The 23,679-nt window shown below is 42.1% G+C and overlaps 1 non-coding gene across 1 annotated transcript; it reads right to left on the bottom strand.

The window, feature by feature from the left end:
* Window positions 1-7,720: 7,720 nt before the first annotated feature.
* TRNAN-AUU (transfer RNA asparagine (anticodon AUU)) lies at window positions 7,721-7,794 on the bottom strand. The gene has a single exon. It is a non-coding gene; the product is annotated as a tRNA-Asn (tRNA).
* Window positions 7,795-23,679: the final 15,885 nt, after the last annotated feature.

Below are 23,679 nucleotides of genomic sequence, written 5' to 3'. Positions count from 1 at the left end.
GGAGCACATCGTTAATGAGGTCTTGAAAAACTGCCGGAGCATTGGACAGGCCGAACGGCATCACTAGGTATTCGTAGTGACCCGACTGAGTACTGAAGGCCGTTTTCCACTCATCTCCAGATTTAATTCGGATGAGGTTGTACGCTCCTCTAAGGTCAATTTTAGAAAAAATCACAGCAGAACGTAACTGATCAAAGAGTACAGAAATCAACGGCAAAGGATAGGTGTTTTTAACTGAGATCTTATTCAGGGCTCTAAAATCAATGCAAGGTCTAAGCGAGCCATCCTTTTTCTCCACAAAGAAGAAGCCTGCACTTAAAGGATATTTTGATGGTCTAATAAATCCTTTCTCAAGGCTCTCCTTTACATAATCATTCATAGCCGCAGTTTCTGGCCCGGATAATGCATATAATCTTCCCTTTGGCAATGCGGCACCAGGAATTAACTCAATAGCACAATCATAAGGCCGATGGGGAGGCAGAATGTCCGCATTGCCTTTGGAGAAAACATCAGCAAACTCCTGGTATTCCACCGGAATGAGTTCTGGAATGATAGCTGCTACTCTGACTGGAAACGTGATACATTCCTTATCACAAAAAGTACCCCAATGTGAAATCTCCCCCGACCGCCAATCAATGGTGGGATTATGAAAGGCCAGCCAAGGGTGACCCAGAACAACTGGAACTGCTGGGCAATGTGTAAGAAAGAACTCGATTTTCTCGGAATGTAGAGCTCCTACTGTAAGTAGTACAGGGGGTGTACAGAGAGAAATAATCCCATTAGACAGCGGACTCCCATCTAAGCCATGCATGGTGACACACCTACCCAAAGGTAACTGAGGAATGCCTAAGGCCTTAGCCCAAGTTAAATCCATAAAGTTTCCTGCAGCTCCACTGTCAACAAAAGCCGACACCAAAGAACTGAGGCTGCCAAAGGAAACTTTAACTGGGACTAAAAGGGAGTTATTCGAGGAGATAAGCTGCAGACCTAGGTGAACCCCCTCACAATTCACCTGGTCAAAGCGTTTCCCGACTTGTTCGGACAATTACGAGCAAAATGTCCCTTACCCCCACAGTACAGACAAAGACCAGAATTTTGCCTTCTGGCTCTTTCTTCAGGAGACAGCCGGAAGAGACCCATCTGCATGGTCTCCTCTACGTCTTCAGGAATGGAATATACACACGGACTTGACCTTACAGGTGCTCCCTTTTCAGCCCTCCGCTCTCTGAGACGACGATCAATCTTAATAGAAAGCTCCATGAGTTTATCGAGAGTCTCAGGAGCGGGGTACTGAAGGAGACTGTCTTTTATAGACTCTGATAAGCCGAGGCGAAACTGACTGCGCAGGGCTGGGTCATTCCAGCCACAGTCGTTCGACCAACGGCGAAACTCCGTACAATAAACCTCTGCAGGATTTCTACCCTGTCTGAGAGCGCGCAACTGACTTTCAGCGGACGCCTCTCTATCAGGGTCATCATACAAGAGCCCTAAAGACTCAAAAAAAGCGTCAATTGACAACAATGCCGGATCCTCTGCTCTTAAACCAAATGCCCAGGTCTGAGGATCCCCCTGGAGCAAAGAAATAATAAACCCGACCCGCTGAGATTCAGTACCCGAGGAAGTCGGTCTTAAACGAAAATAAAGTTTACAGGATTCTTTAAAATTAAAAAAACTCTTTTCTATCACCAGAAAAACGGTCAGGCAAATGCATCTTTGGTTCAGGGACTACCCTTGGGGAAGCTCGCAAAAGATCTTCCTGCGACTTCACCCGAAGAGAAAGATCCTGAACCATCTGAGTAAGTTCTAGAATCTGGCTGACTAAGAGCTGACCAGGATTTGGCCCTAAACCTGTTGGATTCATGAGGCCGATAAACTCTCACAAAACTGAATGAGAAAAAATTAAACCCTGTTTAATTTTAAGTTTTGGTATGGCCGGTAATAATGTTATGATTCCAGCACTCTGGTCAGAGAAGATCTTATGGCAAAGACTGGAGCACTGGAACGGAATGCTGGGGAAGGGAGCAGGACAGGAAAATAGCCCCTGGCGCCCTAACTCTGTTGTCTCACCCGTGTTGTCAGAAATCCCCTGCGAGACTATGGTTTCTTGAGCCCTTGGCAGCCGCGTTTGAAGGGCGGATTATGTCTGCCCAACTTCGATGCCCCCCGGTCTTAATGAGAGACAAAGGGAAACCTGAGACAGGGTGATAACAAGAGGCCCTCTAACTAAACAACCAGGCCAGGGGCTAAGCAAACTCAAAACTATAATATGTGCGGAGAAACCGCCAGGAAAAAGGACAACCAAAATATCCACTTGTCCAATTCTCCTACCCGGCACCGCCAAGTACCAGAGAGGACTTGTGGAAGCGGAACCCTCCGCAAGTGCTCCAAACACAAAATATAAAAGGTAAAGCAGCTGAGCCGCAACACACGGCAGAGCCGCAACTCACGAACACCACTGGATATAAAACGGTGATCAGTCAGGACTCCAGGGAACCAAACGACCTCTTGGGATGAGATGATAACTCCCGAATACCGGACTTCTGCGGACTGGAATGACCGGATACAGCAGGACTGGAAACAGACTCTCAGCAAACAAAGGCAGCATGCAGGAAGCTATTACCGGCGTCTGTGAGAAGCCCTGGGAGTGTATTTAACAAGGAGTCCTCCAATCAGCTGCTAAAGGCTGATTAGAATAAATGCCGTGCAGCTGCCTTGCTGCACGGCCAGAGAGCAGGTGAATATCTTAATTTCCTAAAGCCTAGCAATGGGGAACGCGGTCCGCCAGTGGCGTCCCCGTTGCTAGGGTCCGTGCGGCTCAGCGCGCCCGGCGTCTAGCGTTGCTAGGGAGCCGGCGGCTGTACGTGCACGGCGTCTCTAGTTGCTAGGCGCCGGGCCGCGCAGACCATCAAGCGGACCCCGGCGCCTAACAGTATGACTCCCAAAAACAACAACCGCGTCATTGGGACCAACTGCGATTTTGGCAAGTTTAGGAGCCAACCATGTTGTTGAAGAACTGTCAGGGAGAGTGCAATGTTTTGCACCAACTGGTCCCTGGATCTCGCCTTTATCAGGAGATCATCCAAGTACGGGATAATTGTGACTTCTTGCTTGCGAAGGAGAACCATAATTTCCGCCATCACCCTGGTGAAAATCCTCGGAGCCGTGGACAGACCAAACGGCAATGTCTGAAATTGGTAATGACAATCCTGAATTGCAAACCTTAGGTAGCTTGAGGCAGTGGCTAAATGGGAACATGTAAGTAGGCATCCTTTATGTCTACCAAAACCATGAAATCTCCGTCCTCCGGACTGGAGATCACTGCCCTGAGAAATTCCATCTTGAAATTGAATTTCTTTAGGAAGAAATTGAGGGATTTCAGATTTAAGATTGGTCTGACTGAGCCGTCCGGCTTCGGGACCACGAAGAGGCTTGAATAAAAACCTTCTCCCTGCTGACTAAGGCCAATTTGAACAATCGGTGAGGGGGAACGTCTTGAAACCCCAGTTTGTACCCTTGGGACACTATTTGTAAAACCCACGAGTCCAGGTCCGAATGAATCCAGAACTGACTGAAGAGTTTTAGACGTGCCCCCACTGGTGTGGGCTCCTGCAAGAAAGCCCCAGTGTCATGCAGTGGATTTGGCAGAAGCAGAGGACAATCTCTGGTCCTGCGATCTTGAAGAGGCTACAGACCTCTTCCTTTTCCTTCCTTTACCTGCAAAGAAAGGGGAATCTAAACTTCTTGCATATCTATTGGGCCAAAATGACTGCGGTAGATAATGATGCGTCTTCATCCGTTGACAGGGAACATAGGGCAAGAAGGTTGACTTACCATTGAAATGAGGATGCATCTTGCTGCCTTTCCAATGAAGCAAGTTTAATTTAGTAATAGGTGAAAAACCATCCTTACAAAGGTGTTAATCAGAGACTTGGCTTTGTGGACACTTTTCAGAGAACAAATTTGTTAGCATAAAAATAAAGCCAGAAAATGAAGAGCTGTTTAATCACTCAATTGGATTTTTCTGCCAGCATATTTTTTTTCTCTGCAACCCACTGCTAAATTGTGCTTTCTAGCTGTTTTTATAAAATCACTGAATCAAATCTAACTCTGATTACATCAGAGAAGGCCAGGTACCCTACACCATAACAGGGGGTTTGAAATTTTGACTTGTCTACTTAAAGATCACCAAAATCTGATAACAAGGTCAATTAGGTCCCTGGGTGGGATTGAACCACCAACCTTATGGTTAATAGCCGTACATACTAACTGATTGCGCCACAGAGACACTTTGCAAAAGTCCATACTGACAAAGGCTAATAAGCATTCATCTAAAACGTTTCCTAGAAAAACTTTAAAAAGTCAATAATCTGGAGAGTTTTTGTAAGATGTTTCTTCCATCAACCAACGAAGAAACACATTGGTACTTTCCCATGATGAGTGAGTGCTTCAGGATCTCTTGCACTTACATGTGCAGCAGAGTACTGCAATGGAAGCATGCTGGGCCCATAACCCAGAGGTAGGCAGATTGAAACTATCCTCTGCTATATGCATTTTTTTTTGTTAATTAAAGTAATCCAAAACTGGGATTGATAATTTGTCTCTTTTATTTTTACTTAAAGTACAATAACTTTTACCATTTTAATTTGTTTTAATAGTATATTGACAGTATTGTTTTCTTTCAAAAATCCACTTCATTTTCTTTACCCTATTATTAAAATGGTAATTGACAAAAACAAACTACATTGTCACCAGAAGAGCAATACAAAATGTACAAGTGATATATTAAAATCATCTTTCCAGCTTGAATTTCAATGATGCATTGGGTCAACAATTTTGTGAGAAACATCTTCACCCTTAAATAAAGATTTTCTTAATTCCTTACCTGTGTGCTAATTAGATATCACCTTGTTTTAACATTAAACAGACTTCCACATGAGAAAGCAGCAAGGATGCAGTGGCGTTAATGTTTCCTGGTGTCAACCTGTATTATTTCAGTAGACATTGAAATGAGGATACATCTTGCTGCCTTTCCAATGAAGCAAGTTTAATTTAGTAATAGGTGAAAAACCATCCCTACAAAGGTGTTAATCAGAGACTTGGCTTTGTGGACACTTTTCAGAGAACAAATTTGTTAGCATAAAAATAAAGCCAGAAAATGAAGAGCTGTTTAATCACGCAATTTGATTTTTTTGCCAGCATATTTCTTTTTCTCTGCAACCCACTGCTAAATTGTGCTTCCTAGATGTTTTTATAAAATCACTGAATCAAATCTAACTCTGATTACATCAGAGAAGGCCAGGTACCCTACACCATAACAGGGGGTTTGAAATTTTGACTTGTCTACTTAAAGATCACCAAAATCTGATAACAAGGTCAATTAGGTCCCTGGGTGGGATTGAACCACCAACCTTTTGGTTAATAGCCGTACATACTAACTGATTGCGCCACAGAGACACTTTGCAAAAGTACATACTGACAAAGGCTAATAAGCATTCATCTAAAACGTTTCCTAGAAAAACTTTAAAAAGTCAATAATCTGGAGAGTTTTTGTAAGATGTTTCTTCCATCAACCAACGAAGAAACACATTGGTACTTTCCCATGATGAGTGAGTGCTTCAGGATCTCTTGCACTTACATGTGCAGCAGAGTACAGCAATGGAAGCATGCTGGGCCCATAACCCAGAGGTAGGCAGATTGAAACTATCTTCTGCTATATGCATTTTTTTTTGTTAATTAAAGTAATCCAAAACTGGGATTGATATTTTGGCTCTTTTATTTTTACTTAAAGTACAACAACTTTTACCATTTTAATTTGTTTTAATAGTATATTGACAGTATTGTTTTCTTTCAAAAATCCACTTCATTTTCTTTACCCTATTATTAAAATGGTAATTGACAAAAACAAACTACATTGTCACCAGAAGAGCAATACAAAATGTACAAGTGATATATTAAAATCATATTTCCAGCTTGAATTTCAATGATGCATTGGGGCAACGATTTTGTGAGAAACATCTTCACCCTTAAATAAAGATTTTCTTAATTCCTTACCTGTGTGCTAATTAGATATCACCTTGTTTTCATATTAAACAGACTTCCACATGAGAAAGCAGCAAGGATGCAGTGGCGTTAATGTTTCCTGGTGTCAACTTGTATTATTTCAGTAGACATTGAAATGAGGATGCATCTTGCTGCCTTTCCAATGAAGCAAGTTTAATTTAGTAATAGGTGAAAAACCATCCTTACAAAGGTGTTAATCAGAGACTTGGCTTTGTGGACACTTTTCAGAGAACAAATTTGTTAGCATAAAAATAAAGCCAGAAAATGAAGAGCTGTTTAATCACTCAATTGGATTTTACTGCCAGCATATTTTTTTTTCTCTGCAACCCACTGCTAAATTGTGCTTCCTAGCTGTTTTTATAAAATCACTGAATCAAATCTAACTCTGATTACATCAGAGAAGGCCAGGTACCCTACACCGTAACAGGGGGTTTGAAATTTTGACTTGTCTACTTAAAGATCACCAAAATCTGATAACAAGGTCAATTAGGTCCCTGGGTGGGATTGAACCACCAACCTTATGGTTAATAGCCGTACATACTAACTGATTGCGCCACAGAGACACTTTGCAAAAGTCCATACTGACAAAGGCTAATAAGCATTCATCTAAAACGTTTCCTAGAAAAACTTAAAAAAGTCAATAATCTGGAGCGTTTTTGTAAGATGTTTCTTCTATCAACCAACGAAGAAACACATTGGTACTTTCCCATGATGAGTGAGTGCTTCAGGATCTCTTGCACTTACATGTGCAGCAGAGTACAGCAATGGAAGCATGCTGGGCCCATAACCCAGAGGTAGGCAGATTGAAACTATCCTCTGCTATATGCATTTTTTTTTGTTAATTAAAGTAATCCAAAACTGGGATTGATATTTTGGCTCTTTTATTTTTACTTAAAGTACAATAACTTTTACCATTTTAATTTGTTTTAATAGTATATTGACAGTATTGTTTTCTTTCAAAAATCCACTTCATTTTCTTTACCCTATTATTAAAATGGTAATTGACAAAAACAAACTACATTGTCATCAGAAGAGCAATATAAAATGTACAAGTGATATATTAAAATCATCTTTCCAGCTTGAATTTCAATGATGCATTGGGTCAACAAATTTGTGAGAAACATCTTCACCCTTAAATAAAGATTTTCTTAATTCCTTACCTGTGTGCTAATTAGATATCACCTTGTTTTCACATTAAACAGACTTCCACATGAGAAAGCAGCAAGGAAGCAGTGGCGTTAATGTTTCCTGGTGTCAACTTGTATTATTTCAGTAGACATTGAAATGAGGATGCATCTTGCTGCCTTTCCAATGAAGCAAGTTTAATTTAGTAATAGGTGAAAAACCATCCTTACAAAGGTGTTAATCAGAGACTTGGCTTTGTGGACACTTTTCAGAGAACAAATTTGTTAGCATAAAAATAAAGCCAGAAAATGAAGAGCTGTTTAATCACTCGATTGGATTTTTCTGCCAGCATATTTTTTTTTCTCTGCAACCCACTGCTAAATTGTGCTTCCTAGCTGTTTTTTTATAAAATAACTGAATCAAATCTAACTCTGATTACATCAGAGAAGGCCATGTACCCTACACCATAAGAGGGGGTTTGAAATTTTGACTTGTCTACTTAAATATCACCAAAATCTGATCACAAGTTTAATTACATCCCTGGGTGGGATTGAACCACCAACCTTTCGGTTAATAGCCGAACACACTAACCGATTGCGCCACAGAGACACTTTGCAAAAAGTGCATACTGACAAAGGCTAATAAGCATAAATCTAGAACGTTTCCTAGAAAAACATTAAAAAATCAATAATCTGGAGAGTTTTTGTAAGATGTTTCTTCCATCAACCAACGAATAAACACATTGGTACTTTCCCATGATGAGTGAGTGCTTCAGGATCTCTTGCACTTACATGTGCAGCAGAGTACTGCAATGGAAGCATGCTGGACCCATAACCCAGAGGTAGGCAGATTGAAACTATCCTTTGCTATATGCATTTTTTTTGTTAATTTAAGTAATCAAAACTGGGATTGATATTTTTGCTCTTTTATTTTTACTTAAAGTACAATAACTTTTACCATTTTAATTTGTTTTAATAGTATATTGACAGTATAGTTTTCTTTCAAAAATCCACTTAATTTTCTTTACCCTGTTATTAAAATGGTAATTGAAAAAAAAACTACATTGTCACCAGAAGAGCAATACAAAATGTACAAGTGATATATTAAAATCATCTTTCCAGCTTGAATTTCAATGATGCATTGGGGCAACAATTTTGTGAGAAACATCTTCACCCTTAAATAAAGATTTTCGGAATTCCTTACCTGTGTGCTAATTAGATATCACCTTGTTTTCACATTAAACAGACTTCCACATGAGAAAGCAGCAAGGATGCAGTGGCGTTAATGTTTCCTGGTGTCAACCTGTATTATTTCAGTAGACATTGAAATGAGGATGCATCTTGCTGCCTTTCCAATGAAGCAAGTATAATTTAGTAATAGGTGAAAAACCATCCTTACAAAGGTGTTAATCAGAGACTTGGCTTTGTGGACACTTTTCAGAGAACAAATTTGTTAGCATAAAAATAAAGCCAGAAAATGAAGAGCTGTTTAATCACTCAATTGGATTTTTCTGCCAGCATATTTTTTTTCTCTGCAAACCACTGCTAAATTGTGCTTCCTAGCTGTTTTTATAAAATCAATGAATCAAATCTAACTCTGATTACATCAGAGAAGGCCAGGTACCCTACACCATAAGAGGCGGTTTGAAATTTTGACTTGTCTACTTAAAGATCACCAAAATCTGATAACAAGATCAATTACATCCCTGGGTGGGATTGAACCACCAACCTTTTAGTTAACAGCCGTACACACTAACTGATTGCGCCACAGAGACACTTTGCGAAAGTGCATACTGACAAAGGCTAATAAGCATTCATCTAAAACGTTTCCTAGAAAAACTTTAAAAAGTCAATAATCTGGAGAGTTTTATAAGATGTGTTGAATACTGTGACAGAGGCAACCTGCTGAAGGCCTAACAGTTATGTGTGTGCACTACGGGATAGTACGTATATTATGTATACATCCAATAAGCAAAGGGTTCTCATATTCACTAGTATAATATGAAAGCATAACAGAATCCATTTTGATTCTAGCTAGATGATATAGCAAATTCATCTTGAACTTTTTACACACCCTGAGAGAAAAACAACTTTGTTGGCTAAGTATTGTTTCCACATACGCACTTTCTAAAAGCTCATAGAGACCAGATGTAATTCCTAATATGGACACAGTTGAAGCTCACGAGTATCTTTTTAGTATTCTTGACAATTGTCCCAATATTGCATAACTCTATTGCCTAACATTGTATTCCTGGGGTATGAAATCATATGGGAGGAATATACAAAAGGGGTGTAACTGTGTATTATATAAAACTCATTGTTGATACGTGTATGTTGTTGTTAAATGATTTGACACAGGACGAGAGAATGCTACTTCTCCCCTGTATACGGGCGTGGCCCTTTGAATAAATAATAATTGATTTTTATAAATCCATTTTCAATTCATTCTTTTACCTAACAACCCAAACAGCAACAAGATGGTTAATTTAGTTAATCCAAGAGAATTCAACAGATGGGGGCTATGTCCTTGGAACTATAGATCTCGATCTCTTCATCAAATTCTCAAAGGGGTGTGCCAGCCAGCCAGCAGCTGATGATGGAAGGAACATCCCAAGTCATAACAGCACTGGTAAGTATAGAATACCATGGTATGTGCTGTATTCCAGTACATGCTGTTTCTATACCTGCCAGCTGTCTGTGTGATTGTATTTTTTATAATATGAGAATGAGAAGTGGAGAGATTGAAAAAAAACTAGTAAAATAACTCAGGGACCTGTTTGTTGTTGCTTGTTTGTAAAATGAATACCAAAATTATGTCCAAATCGGTTGAAGGACCAAGTAACTCGGAAATGATGATTGACAGATGCTGTTGCATGTAAATAAGAATACCAAAATTAATTCAAAGATTTGAGCAAAGAAACAGTGACCTGTGTTTTTCACTCTATGAATGATTGCATGAATAAGTGCTTTGGACCAAGAGCCAAATAAAGTAAAAAGCACATAGATCACCTCCACTTGTTAGTCAGCTACACGTGTATAAGAAGGGTACATTAGAAAAAAATAGAGTGAACAACCCGAGGTTATAGGGATTATATGTAACTGAGTGTAAGTATATATTGCAATACTGAGCTGCTAAGAGCTGCTGGTTGTTTTAAGCATAACCTAAGCATGTTGCTTTGTGATTGTAGTTGTGATAAGAGGATCTACTGCAGCTTCCCAGTTGACAGACGTGTCGCGTGTGTGAAAAATTGCAGGGATTGCGAATTTTTCCAGCGTATGGGAAGGGCAGGGAGGATTAACCCTAAGTGTGCATATCATGTATGGAAGAAATATTCCATAGAAGCACAAATTTTGTATAGTACTGTGACAAAGGGTACAGTATATGTTTTGCATTTAAATCATGCTGTATAATATTGGCCTGATCAACCAATACTAAGCGTATTTTGAAATCGGCAAAACTGTTGAAATCTGCAAGAAATTGAAGTTTGCAAACTGTATTTAAATTTGTGTGTTATGGTTTTGTGTGTGGGACATAATGTTCAGTTAAGTATATTCTCAGATCTGTGTCTAATGGAAACCTTCTGTCTGTGATTGGCATGGTTACAAGTTTTGAAATAATAAGGTTTGTGGTACCGAAACCGGACGGTTCGGTGAGACCCATTTTAAATTTTAAATCTTTGAACACGTATATAAAACGGTTCAAGTTCAAGATGGAATCGCTCAGGGCGGTTATCTCAAGCCTGGAGGAAGGGGATTACATGGTATCACTGGACATCAAGGATGCTTACCTGCATGTCCCCATTTACTCTCCTCACCAGGAGTACCTCAGATTTGTGGTACAGGACTGTCATTACCAATTCCAGACGCTGCCGTTTGGTCTGTCCACGGCACCGAGGGTGTTTACCAAGGTAATGGCCGAGATGATGATACTCCTGCGAAAAAAGGGAGTTATAATTATCCCGTACTTGGACGATCTCCAGATAAAGGCGAGGTCCAAGGAACAGTTGTTGATCGGAGTAGCACTAGAATTAAAATTTTAAAGCCTCCTGTTAGGCCATCATCTACACGACATAGCCCTGAATTTTCCAATGCGCAGCTCTTTGCAAAAGAGAGATATTGGCAAGGAAAAGCTGTCTTGTACCTTTGCATTTTTCTCCCAAACGAAGGACACTAGAAAGAAAATTTTAAAGCCTCCTGTTAGGCCATCATCTACACGACATAGCCCTGAATTTTCCAATGCGCAGCTCTTTGCAAAAGAGAGATATTGGCAAGGAAAAGCTGTCTTGTACCATTGCATTTTTCTCCCAAACGAAGGACACTAGAAAGAAAATTTTAAAGCCTCCTGTTACGCCATCATCTACACGACATAGCCCTGAATTTTCCAATGCGCAGCTCTTTGCAAAAGAGAGATATTGGCAAGGAAAAGCTGTCTTGTACCTTTGCATTTTTCTCCCAAACGAAGGTCACTAGAAAGAAAATTTTAAAGCCTCCTGTTAGGCCATCATCTACACGACATAGCCCTGAATTTTCCAATGCGCAGCTCTTTGCAAAAGAGAGATATTGGCAAGGAAAAGCTGTCTTGTACCTTTGCATTTTTCTCCCAAACGAAGGTCACTAGAAAGAAATTTTTAAAGCCTCCTGTTAGGCCATCATCTACACGACATAGCCCTGAATTTTCCAATACGTAGCTCTTTGCAAAAGAGAGATATTGGCAAGGAAAAGCTGTCTTGTACCTTTGCATTTTTCTCCCAAACGAAGGACACTAGAAAGAAAATTTTAAAGCCTCCTGTTAGGCCATCATCTACACGACATAGCCCTGAATTTTCCAATGCGCAGCTCTTTGCAAAAGAGAGATATTGGCAAGGAAAAGCTGTCTTGTACCTTTGCATTTTTCTCCCAAACGAAGGACACTAGAATAAAAATTTTAAAGCCTCCTGTTAGGCCATCATCTACACGACATAGCCCTGAATTTTCCAATGCGCAGCTCTTTGCAAAAGAGAGATATTGGCAAGGAAAAGCTGTCTTGTACCTTTGCATTTTTCTCCCAAACGAAGGTCACTAGAAAGAAAATTTTAAAGCCTCCTGTTAGGCCATCATCTACACGACATAGCCCTGAATTTTCCAATGCGTAGCTCTTTGCAAAAGAGAGATATTGGCAAGGAAAAGCTGTCTTGTACCTTTGCATTTTTCTCCCAAACGAAGGACACTAGAAAGAAAATTTTAAAGCCTCCTGTTAGGCCATCATCTACACGACATAGCCCTGAATTTTCCAATGCGCAGCTCTTTGCAAAAGAGAGATATTGGCAAGGAAAAGCTGTCTTGTACCTTTGCATTTTTCTCCCAAACGAAGGACACTAGAAAGAAAATTTTAAAGCCTCCTGTTAGGCCATCATCTACACGACATAGCCCTGAATTTTCCAATGCGCAGCTCTTTGCAAAAGAGAGATATTGGCAAGGAAAAGCTGTCTTGTACCATTGCATTTTTCTCCCAAACGAAGGACACTAGAAAGAAAATTTTAAAGCCTCCTGTTAGGCCATCATCTACACGACATAGCCCTGAATTTTCCAATGCGCAGCTCTTTGCAAAAGAGAGATATTGGCAAGGAAAAGCTGTCTTGTACCATTGCATTTTTCTCCCAAACGAAGGACACTAGAAAGAAAATTTTAAAGCCTCCTGTTAGGCCATCATCTACACGACATAGCCCTGAATTTTCCAATGTGCAGCTCTTTGCAAAAGAGAGATATTGGCAAGGAAAATCTGTCTTGTACCTTTGCATTTTTCTCCCAAACGAAGGTCACTAGAAAGAAAATTTTAAAGCCTCCTGTTAGGCCATCATCTACACGACATAGCCCTGAATTTTCCAATGCGCAGCTCTTTGCAAAAGAGAGATATTGGCAAGGAAAAGCTGTCTTGTACCTTTGCATTTTTCTCCCAAACGAAGGTCACTAGAAAGAAATTTTTAAAGCCTCCTGTTAGGCCATCATCTACACGACATAGCCCTGAATTTTCCAATGCGTAGCTCTTTGCAAAAGAGAGATATTGGCAAGGAAAAGCTGTCTTGTACCTTTGCATTTTTCTCCCAAACGAAGGACACTAGAAAGAAAATTTTAAAGCCTCCTGTTAGGCCATCATCTACACGACATAGCCCTGAATTTTCCAATGCGCAGCTCTTTGCAAAATAGAGATATTGGCAAGGTAAAGCTGTCTTGTACCTTTGCATTTTTTTCCCAAACGAAGGACACTAGAATTAAAATTTTAAAGCCTCCTGTTAGGCCATCATCTACACGACATAGTCCTGAATTTTCCAATGCGCAGCTCTTTGCAAAAGAGAGATATTGGCAAGGAAAAGCTGTCTTGTACCTTTGCATTTTTCTCCCAAACGAAGGACACTAGAAAGATAATTTTAAAGCCTCCTGTTAGGCCATCATCTACACGACATGGCCCTGAATTTTCCAATGCGCAGCTCTTTGCAAAAGAGAGATATTGGCAAGGAAAAGCTGTCTTGTACCTTTGCATTTTTCTCCCAAACGAAGGACACTAGAATTAAAATTTTAAAGCCTCCTATTAGTGCTTCATCTAAACGGCATAGCCCTGAATTTTCCAATGCGTAGCTCTTTGCAAAAGAGAGATATTGGCAAGGAAAAGCTGTCTTGTACCTTTGCATTTTTCTCCCAAACGAAGGACACTAGAAAGAAAATTTTAAAGCCTCCTGTTAGGCCATCATCTACACGACATAGCCCTGAATTTTCCAATGCGCAGCTCTTTGCAAAAGAGAGATATTGGCAAGGAAAAGCTGTCTTGTACCATTGCATTTTTCTCCCAAACGAAGGACACTAGAAAGAAAATTTTAAAGCCTCCTGTTAGGCCATCATCTGCACGACATAGCCCTGAATTTTCCAATGCGCAGCTCTTTGCAAAAGAGAGATATTGGCAAGGAAAAGCTGTCTTGTACCTTTGCATTTTTCTCCCAAACGAAGGTCACTAGAAAGAAAATTTTAAAGCCTCCTGTTAGGCCATCATCTACACGACATAGCCCTGAATTTTCCAATGCGCAGCTCTTTGCAAAAGAGAGACATTGGCAAGGAAAAGCTGTCTTGTACCTTTGCATTTTTCTCCCAAACGAAGGTCACTAGAAAGAAAATTTTAAAGCCTCCTGTTAGGCCATCATCTACACGACATAGCCCTGAATTTTCCAATGCGCAGCTCTTTGCAAAAGAGAGATATTGGCAAGGAAAAGCTGTCTTGTACCTTTGCATTTTTCTCCCAAACGAAGGACACTAGAAAGAAAATGTTAAAGCCTCCTGTTAGGCCATCATCTACACGACATAGCCCTGAATTTTCCAATGCGTAGCTCTTTGCAAAAGAGAGATATTGGCAAGGAAAAGCTGTCTTGTACCATTGCATTTTTCTCCCAAACGAAGGACACTAGAAAGAAAATGTTAAAGCCTCCTGTTAGTGCTTCATCTACACGGTATAGCCCTGAATTTTCCAATGCGCAGCTCTTTGCAAAAGAGAGATATTGGCAAGGAAAAGCTGTCTTGTACCTTTGCATTTTTCTCCCAAACGAAGGACACTAGAATGAAAATTTTAAAGCCTCCTGTTAGTGCTTCAGCTACACGGCATAGCCCTGAATTTTCTAATGCGTAGCTCTTTGCAAAAGAGAGATATTGGCAAGGAAAAGCTGTCTTGTACCTTTGCATTTTTCTCCCAAACGAAGGACACTAGAAAGAAAATTTTAAAGCCTCCTGTTAGGCCATCATCTATACGACATAGCCCTGAATTTTCCAATGCGTAGCTCTTTGCAAAAGAGAGATATTGGCAAGGAAAAGCTGTCTTGTACCTTTGCATTTTTCTCCCAAACGAAGGACACTAGAAAGAAAATTTTAAAGCCTCCTGTTAGGCCATCATCTACACGGCATAGCCCTGAATTTTCCAATGCGCAGCTCTTTGCAAAAGAGAGATATTGGCAAGGAAAAGCTGTCTTTACCTTTGCATTTTTCTCCCAAACGAAGGTCACTAGAAAGAATTTTTTAAAGCCTCCTGTTAGTGCTTCAGCTACACGGCATAGCCCTGAATTTTCTAATGCGTAGCTCTTTGCAAAAGAGAGATATTGGCAAGGAAAAGCTGTCTTGTACCTTTGCATTTTTCTCCCAAACGAAGGACACTAGAAAGAAAATTTTAAAGCCTCCTGTTAGGCCATCATCTATATGACATAGCCCTGAATTTTCCAATGCGTAGCTCTTTGCAAAAGAGAGATATTGGCAAGGAAAAGCTGTCTTGTACCTTTGCATTTTTCTCCCAAACGAAGGACACTAGAAAGAAAATTTGAAAGCCTCCTGTTAGGCCATCATCTACACGGCATAGCCCTGAATTTTCCAATGCGCAGCTCTTTGCAAAAGAGAGATATTGGCAAGGAAAAGCTGTCTTTACCTTTGCATTTTTCTCCCAAACGAAGGACACTAGAAAGATAATTTTAAAGCCTCCTGTTAGGCCATCATCTACACGACATAGCCCTGAATTTTCCAATGCGTAGCTCTTTGCAAAAGAGAGATATTGGCAAGGAAAAGCTGTCTTGTACCTTTGCATTTTTCTCCCAAACGAAGGACACTAGAATTAAAATTTTAAAGCCTCCTGTTAGTGCTTCATCTAAACGGCATAGCCCTGAATTTTCCAATGCGTAGCTCTTTGCAATAGAGAGATATTGGCAAGGAAAAGCTGTCTTGTACCTTTGCATTTTTCTCCCAAACGAAGGACACTAGAATTACAATTTTAAAGCCTCCTGTTAGGCCATCATCTACACGACATAGCCCTGAATTTTCCAATGCGCAGCTCTTTGCAAAAGAGAGATATTGGCAAGGAAAAGCTGTCTTGTACCTTTGCATTTTTCTCCCAAACGAAGGACACTAGAAAGAAAATTTTAAAGCCTCCTGTTAGGCCATCATCTACACGACATAGCCCTGAATTTTCCAATGCGCAGCTCTTTGCAAAAGAGAGATATTGTCAAGGAAAAGCTGTCTTGTACCATTGCATTTTTCTCCCAAACGAAGGACACTAGAAAGAAAATTTTAAAGCCTCCTGTTAGGCCATCATCTACACGACATAGCCCTGAATTTTCCAATGCGCAGCTCTTTGCAAAAGAGAGATATTGGCAAGGAAAAGCTGTCTTATACCTTTGCATTTTTCTCCCAAACGAAGGTCACTAGAAAGAAAATTTTAAAGCCTCCTGTTAGGCCATCATCTACACGACATAGCCCTGAATTTTCCAATGCGCAGCTCTTTGCAAAAGAGAGATATTGGCAAGGAAAAGCTGTCTTGTACCTTTGCATTTTTCTCCCAAACGAAGGTCACTAGAAAGAAAATTTTAAAGCCTCCTGTTAGGCCATCATCTACACGACATAGCCCTGAATTTTCCAATGCGCAGCTCTTTGCAAAAGAGGGATATTGGCAAGGAAAAGCTGTCTTGTACCTTTGCATTTTTCTCCCAAACGAAGGACACTAGAAAGAAAATGTTAAAGCCTCCTGTTAGGCCATCATCTACACGACATAGCCCTGAATTTTCCAATGCGTAGCTCTTTGCAAAAGAGAGATATTGGCAAGGAAAAGCTGTCTTGTACCATTGCATTTTTCTCCCAAACGAAGGACACTAGAAAGAAAATTTTAAAGCCTCCTGTTAGTGCTTCATCTACACGGTATAGCCCTGAATTTTCCAATGCGCAGCTCTTTGCAAAAGAGAGATATTGGCAAGGAAAAGCTGTCTTGTACCTTTGCATTTTTCTCCCAAACGAAGGACACTAGAATGAAAATTTTAAAGCCTCCTGTTAGTGCTTCAGCTACACGGCATAGCCCTGAATTTTCTAATGCGTAGCTCTTTGCAAAAGAGAGATATTGGCAAGGAAAAGCTGTCTTGTACCTTTGCATTTTTCTCCCAAACGAAGGACACTAGAAAGAAAATTTTAAAGCCTCCTGTTAGGCCATCATCTATACGACATAGCCCTGAATTTTCCAATGCGTAGCTCTTTGCAAAAGAGAGATATTGGCAAGGAAAAGCTGTCTTGTACCTTTGCATTTTTCTCCCAAACGAAGGACACTAGAAAGAAAATTTTAAAGCCTACTGTTAGGCCATCATCTACTAGACATAGCCCTGAATTTTCCAATGCGTAGCTCTTTGCAAAAGAGAGATATTGGCAAGGAAAAGCTGTCTTGTACCTTGCATTTTTCTCCCAAACGAAGGACACTAGAAAGAAAATTTGAAAGCCTACTGTTAGGCCATCATCTACAAGACATAGCCCTGAATTTTCCAATGCGTAGCTCTTTGCAAAAGAGAGATATTGGCAAGGAAAAGCTGTCTTGTACCTTTGCATTTTTCTCCCAAACGAAGGACACTAGAAAGATAATTTTAAAGCCTCCTGTTAGGCCATCATCTACACGACATAGCCCTGAATTTTCCAATGCGCAGCTCTTTGCAAAAGAGAGATATTGGCAAGGAAAAGCTGTCTTGTACCTTTGCATTTTTCTCCCAAACGTAGGACACTAGAAAGAAAATTTTAAAGCCTCCTGTTAGGCCATCATCTACACGGCATAGCCCTGAATTTTCCAATGCGCAGCTCTTTGCAAAAGAGAGATATTGGCAAGGAAAAGCTGTCTTTACCTTTGCATTTTTCTCCCAAACGAAGGGCACTAGAAAGATAATTTTAAAGCCTCCTGTTAGGCCATCATCTACACGACATAGCCCTGAATTTTCCAATGCGTAGCTCTTTGCAAAAGAGAGATATTGGCAAGGAAAAGCTGTCTTGTACCTTTGCATTTTTCTCCCAAACGAAGGGCACTAGAAAGATAATTTTAAAGCCTCCTGTTAGGCCGTCATCTACACGACATAGCCCTGAATTTTCCAATGCGCAGCTCTTTGCAAAAGAGAGATATTGGCAAGGAAAAGCTGTCTTGTACCTTTGCATTTTTCTCCCAAACGAAGGACACTAGAAAGATAATTTTAAAGCCTCCTGTTAGTGCTTCATCTACACGGCATAGCCCTGAATTTTCCAATGCGTAGCTCTTTGCAATAGAGAGATATTGGCAAGGAAAAGCTGTCTTGTACCTTTGCATTTTTCTCCCAAACGAAGGACACTAGAAAGATAATTTTAAAGCCTCCTGTTAGTGCTTCCTCTACACGGCATAGCCCTGAATTTTCCAATGCGTAGCTCTTTGCAATAGAGAGATATTGGCAAGGAAAAGCTGTCTTGTACCTTTGCATTTTTCTCCCAAACGAAGGATACTAGAAAGATAATTTTAAAGCCTCCTGTTAGTGCTTCATCTACACGGCATAGCCCTGAATTTTCCAATGCGTAGCTCTTTGCAAAAGAGAGATATTGGCAAGGAAAAGCTGTCTTGTACCTTTGCATTTTTCTCCCAAACGAAGGACACTAGAAAGATAATTTTAAAGCCTCCTGTTAGGCCATCATCTACACGACATAGCCCTGAATTTTCCAATGCGCAGCTCTTTGCAAAAGAGAGATATTGGCAAGGAAAAGCTGTCTTGTACCTTTGCATTTTTCTCCCAAACGAAGGACACTAGAAAATAAGAATTTACTTACCGATAATTCTATTTCTCGGAGTCCGTAGTGGATGCTGGGGTTCCTGAAAGGACCATGGGGAATAGCGGCTCCGCAGGAGACAGGGCACAAAAGTAAAGCTTTTACAGGTCAGGTGGTGTGTACTGGCTCCTCCCCCTATGACCCTCCTCCAGACTCCAGTTAGGTACTGTGCCCGGACGAGCGTACACAATAAGGGAGGATTTTGAATCCCGGGTAAGACTCATACCAGCCACACCAATCACACCGTACAACTTGTGATCTAAACCCAGTTAACAGTATGATAACAGAGGAGCCTCTGAAAGATGGCTTCCTAAACAATAACCCGAATTAGTTAACAATAACTATGTACAAGTATTGCAGATAATCCGCACTTGGGATGGGCGCCCAGCATCCACTACGGACTCCGAGAAATAGAATTATCGGTAAGTAAATTCTTATTTTCTCTATCGTCCTAAGTGGATGCTGGGGTTCCTGAAAGGACCATGGGGATTATACCAAAGCTCCCAAACGGGCGGGAGAGTGCGGATGACTCTGCAGCACCGAATGAGAGAACTCCAGGTCCTCCTTTGCCAGGGTATCAAATTTGTAAAAATTTACAAACGTGTTCTCCCCTGACCACGTAGCTGCTCGGCAGAGTTGTAATGCCGAGACCCCTCGGGCAGCCGCCCAAGATGAGCCCACCTTCCTTGCGGAATGGGCCTTAACAGATTTAGGCTGTGGCAGGCCTGCCACAGAATGTACAAGTTGAATTTTGTTACAAATCCAACGAGCAATCGACTGCTTAGAAGCAGGTGCACCCAACTTGTTGGGTGCATACAGTATAAACAGCGAGTCAGATTTTCTGACTCCAGCCGTCCTTTAAATGTATATTTTTAAGGCTCTGACAACGTCCAACAACTTGGAGTCCTTCAAGTCGTCTGTAGCCGCAGGCACTACAATAGGCTGGTTCAGGTGAAACGCTGATACCACCTTAGGGAGAAAATGCGGACGCGTCCGCAGCTCTGCCCTATGTCGAATGGAAAATTAAATATGGGCTTTTATAAAACAAAGCCGCCAGTTCAGATACTCTCCCGGCCGAAGCCAGGGCCAGTAACATAGTCACTTTCCATGTGAGATATTTCAAATCCACATTCTTTAGTGGTTCAAACCAATTGGATTTGAGGAAATCTAAAACTACATTTAGATCCCACGGTGCCACCTTAGGCACCACAGGAGGCTGTATATGCAGTACTCCTTTGATAAAAATCTGGACCTCAGGGACTGAGGCCAATTCTTTTTGGAAGAATATTGATAGGGCCGAAATTTGAACCTTAATAGATCCCAATTTGAGACCCATAGACAATCCTGATTGCAGGAAATGTAGGAAAACGACCCAGTTGAAATTCCTCCATCGGAGCACTCCGCTGCTCGCACCACGCAACATATTTTCGCCAAATACGGCGATAATGCTTCGCGGTGACTTCCTTCCTTGCCTTTATCAAGGTAGGAATGACTTCTTCTGGAATGCCTTTTCCTTTTAGGATCTGGCATTCAAACGCCATGCCGTCAAAACGCAGCCGCGGTAAGTCTTGAAAAAGACAAGGACCCTGCTGAAGCAGGTCCCTTCTCAGAACTAGAGGCCACGGATCGTCCGTGACCATCTCTTGAAGTTCCGGGTACCAAGTCCTTCTTGGCCAATCCGGAGCCACTAGTCTTACTCCTCTTTGCCGTATAATCCTCAATACCTTTGGTATGAGAGGCAGAGGAGGAAACACATATACCGACTGGTACACCCAAGGTGTTACCAGCGCGTCCACAGCTATTGCCTGCGGATCTCTTGACCTGGCGCAATACCTGTCCAGTGTTTTGTTGAGGCGAGACGCCATCATGTCCACCATTGGTTTTACCCAACGGTTTAATAGCATGTGGAAAACTTCTGGATGAAGTCCCCACTCTCCTGGGTGAAGGTCGTGTCTGCTGAGGAAGTCTGCTTCCCAGTTGTCCACGCCCGGGATGAATACTGCTGACAGTGCTATCACGTGATTCTCCGCCCAGCGAAGGATCCTGGCAGCTTCTGCCATTGCCCTCCTGCTTCTTGTGCCGCCCTGTCTGTTTACATGGGCGACTGCCGTGATGTTGTCCGACTGGATCAACACCGGTCTTCCTTGAAGCAGAGGTTCCGCCTGGCTTAGAGCATTGTAGATTGCTCTTAGTTCCAGAATGCTTATGTGAAGAGACTTTTTCAGGCTCGACCACACTCCCTGGAAATTTCTTCCCTGTGTGACTGCTCCCCAGCCTCTCAGGCTGGCATCCGTGGTCACCAGGATCCAATCCTGCATGCCGAATCTGCGGCCCTCCAATAGATGAGCCTCCTGCAACCACCACAGAAGGGATACCCTTGTCCTCGGCGACAGGGTTATCCGCAGGTGCATCTGAAGATGCGACCCTGACCATTTGTCCAACAGATCCCTTTGCATGGAATCTGCCGAAAGGGATTGCTTCGTAAGAAGCTACCATTTTTTCCCAGGACTCTTGTGCATTGATGTACAGACACCTTTCCTGGTTTTAGGAGGTTCCTGACCAGGTCAGATAACTCCTTGGCTTTTTCTTCGGGAAGAAAAACCTTTTTCTGAACTGTGTCCAGAATCATCCCCAGGAACAGCAGACGAGTTGTCGGCATTAATTGGGATTTTGGAATATTCAGAATCCATCCGTGCTGCTTTAGCACCTCTTGAGATAGTGCTAAACCCATCTCTAGCTGTTCTCTGGACCTTGCCCTTATTAGGAGATCGTCCAAGTATGGGATAATTAATACGCCTTTTCTTCGAAGAAGAAATATTATCTCGGCCATTACCTTTGTAAAGACCCGAGGTGCCGTGGACAAACCAAACGGCAGCGTCTGAAACTGATAGTGACAGTTTTGAACAACGAACCTGAGGTACCCCTGGTGTGAGGGGTAATTGGAACGTGGAGATACGCATCCTTGATGTCCAAGGATACCATAAAGTCCCCTTCTTCCAGGTTCGCTATCACTGCTCTGAGTGACTCCATCTTGAACTTGAACTTCTTTATGTACAGGTTCAAGGACTTCAGATTTAGAATAGGCCTTACCGAGCCATCCGGCTTCGGTACCACAAAAAGAGTGGAATAATACCCCTTCCCTTGTTGTAGAAGAGGTACCTTGACTATCACCTGCTGAGAATACAGCTTGTGAATGGCTTCCAAAACCGTCTCCCTTTCTGAGGGGGACGTTGGTAAAGCAGACTTCAGGAAACGGCGAGGTGGCTCTGTCTCTAATTTCAACCTGTACCCCTGAGATATTATCTGCAGGATCCAGGGATTTACCTGCGAGTGAGCCCACTGCGCGCTGTAATTCTTGAGACGACCGCCTACCGCCCCCGAGTCCGCTTGCGAAGCCCCAGCGTCATGCTGAGGCTTTTGTAGAAGCCGGGGAGGGCTTCTGTTCCTGGGAAGGAGCTGCCTGTTGCTGTCTCTTCCCTCGTCCTCTGCCTCGTGGCAGATATGAATAGCCCTTTGCTCTCTTATTTTTAAAGGAACGAAAGGGCTGCGGTTGAAAGGTCGGTGCCTTTTTCTGTTGGGGAGTGACTTGAGGTAGAAAGGTGGATATCCCGGCCGTAGCCGTGGCCACCAAATCCGATAGACCGACCCCAAATAACTCCTCTACGCATCGCCTGTCCACTGTCGTGTCCATAAAGCTCTTCTGGCCGAAATGGACATAGCACACTTACCCGTGATGCCAGTGTGCAGATATCTCTCTGTGCATCACGCATATAAAGAAATGCATCCTTTATTTGTTCTAACGACAGTAAAATATTGTCCCTGTCCAGGGTATCAATATTTTCGATCAGGGACTCTGACCAAACTACCCCAGCACTGCACATCCAGGCAGTCGCAATAGCTGGTCGTAGTATAACACCTGCATGTGTGTATATACCTTTTTGGATATTTTCCATCCTCCTATCTGATGGATCTTTAAGTGCGGCCGTCTCAGGAGAGGGTAACGCCACTTGTTTTGATAAGCGTGTTAGCGCTTTGTCCACCCTAGGAGGTGTTTCCCAGCGCTCCCTAACCTCTGGCGGGAAAGGGTATAAAGCCAATAACTTCTTTGAAATTAGCAGTTTTTTATCGGGGCACCCCACGCTTCATCACACACGTCATTTAATTCTTCTGATTCGGTAAAAACTACTGGTAGTTTTTTCACACCCCACATAATACCCTGTTTAGTGGTACCTGTAGTATCAGCTAAATGTAACATCTCCTTTATTGCCAAAATCATATAACGTGTGGCCCTACTGGAAAATACGGTTGATTCGTCACCTTCACCACCGGAATCAGTGCCTGTGTCTGGGTCTGTGTCGACCGACTGAGGCAAGGGGCGTTTTACAGCCCCTGACGGTGTTTGAGGCGCCTGGACAGGCACTAATTGAGTGTCCGGCCGCCTCATGTCGGCAAACGACTGCTTAAGCGAGTTGACGCTATCCCGTAATTCCACAAATAAAGGCATCCATTCTGGTGTCGACCCCCTAGGAGGTGACATCCTCATATTTGGCAATTGCTCCGCCTCCACACCAATAACGTCCTCATACATGTCGACACACACGTACCGACACACAGCAGACACACAGGGAATGCTCTATACGAAGACAGGACCCACTAGCCCTTTGGGGAGACAGAGGGAGAGTCTGCCAGCACACACCAAAAAGCGCTATATATGACAGGGATAGCCTTATGATTAAGTGCTCCCTTATAGCTGCTTTTATATTAATATATTGCCATTTATTTTGCCCCCCCTCTCTGTTATACCCTGTTTCTGTAGTGCAGTGCAGGGGAGAGACCTGGGAGCCTTCCTGACCAGCGGAGCTGTGACAGAAAATGGCGCCGTGTGCTGAGGAGATAGGCCCCGCCC

The sequence above is a fragment of the Pseudophryne corroboree genome, unplaced genomic scaffold (genome assembly GCF_028390025.1).
Source record: "Pseudophryne corroboree isolate aPseCor3 unplaced genomic scaffold, aPseCor3.hap2 scaffold_470, whole genome shotgun sequence".
In the NCBI taxonomy this organism is placed as follows: Eukaryota; Metazoa; Chordata; class Amphibia; order Anura; family Myobatrachidae; genus Pseudophryne; species Pseudophryne corroboree.
The sequence above is the reverse complement of the archived record's forward strand: the minus strand, read 5'-3'. Positions and strand labels throughout refer to the sequence as shown.